Raw genomic sequence first — 1,171 nt, 5'->3', positions numbered from 1 at the left:
AAAGAAGCCTTACTGAGAGTCCAGGAACAAACCATCCCAATATTCAGGAAGACTAGCAAATATGGCAGAAGACCAGCTTGGCTTACAGGACTGTTCAGTAAACTAAATCACAGAAAAGAAGCTTGTAAGTGGAAACTTGAACAAACAGCTAGGGAGGAGCATAAGAGTGTTGCTTGGGTATGAAGTGTGAAGTCAGGAAGGCCAAAGTGCAATTGGAGTTACAGCTGGCAAGGTGTATGAGGGGTAACAAGAAGGGTTTCTACAAGTATGTCAGTAACAAGAGGAGGATCAGGGAAAATGTGGGTCCCTTACTGAATGGGGGAGGCAACCTAGTGACAGAGGATGCACAAAAGGCTAAAGTGCTCAATGCCTTTTTTACCTGTCTTCTGGAGGTGAGCAGCCAACAGTGGCAAAAGAGCAGGTTAGGAACTATTTAGAGAAGCTGAACATATAAAAGTCTGTGGGGTTAGATGGGATGCACCTGAGGGTGCTGAGGGAATTGACTGATATGATTACAGAGCCACTAGCCATCATCTTTGAAAACTCAGGGCAATTGGGAGAGGTCCAGGATGATTTGAAAAGTTCAACTATAGTGCCTGTATTTAAGAAAGGGAAAAAGGAGGATCCGGGAAACTATAGGCATTTCCCACTTAACACTGTTTCACTGAGCACTATTTTGCTATAATGCTCATTTTAAATTGATACCTGATTTCACTTAGCACTCAGCAAGTTTTGTTATACCACTCGCGGTTGCCATCTTGGATTGTCAAATACTTTTGGTTTCACTTAATGCTCATTTTGCTTAATGGTTGCTTTTTCAGGAACCAATTAAGAGCATTAAGTGGGGTTTGCTTGTATCGACCTCAGCCTTACCTCAGTCCCTGGAAAAATCATGCAGCAGTTCCTCAAGGAATCCATTTCTAAGCACATGGTGGAAAAGGTGATTAGGAACAGTCAGCTTGGAATAATAGATTTCATACATTTCATGGACATTAGGGCTGGAAGGGACCTCAGAAGATTATCGAGTCCAGCCTCCTGCCCCAGAGGCTGGAAGTCAGCAGGGATCATAAAATCCCAGCAAGATAAGCATCCAATTTGCTCTTGAAGGCATTCAAAGTAGGTGCTTGAACCACCTCCGACAGCAGTCTATTCCAGACCTTGGGAGCTGGGA

The sequence above is a fragment of the Gavialis gangeticus genome, unplaced genomic scaffold, assembly GCF_001723915.1.
Source record: "Gavialis gangeticus isolate Ggan-Ray unplaced genomic scaffold, GavGan_comp1, whole genome shotgun sequence".
In the NCBI taxonomy this organism is placed as follows: domain Eukaryota; kingdom Metazoa; phylum Chordata; order Crocodylia; family Gavialidae; genus Gavialis; species Gavialis gangeticus.
The sequence above is the reverse complement of the archived record's forward strand: the minus strand, read 5'-3'. Positions refer to the sequence as shown.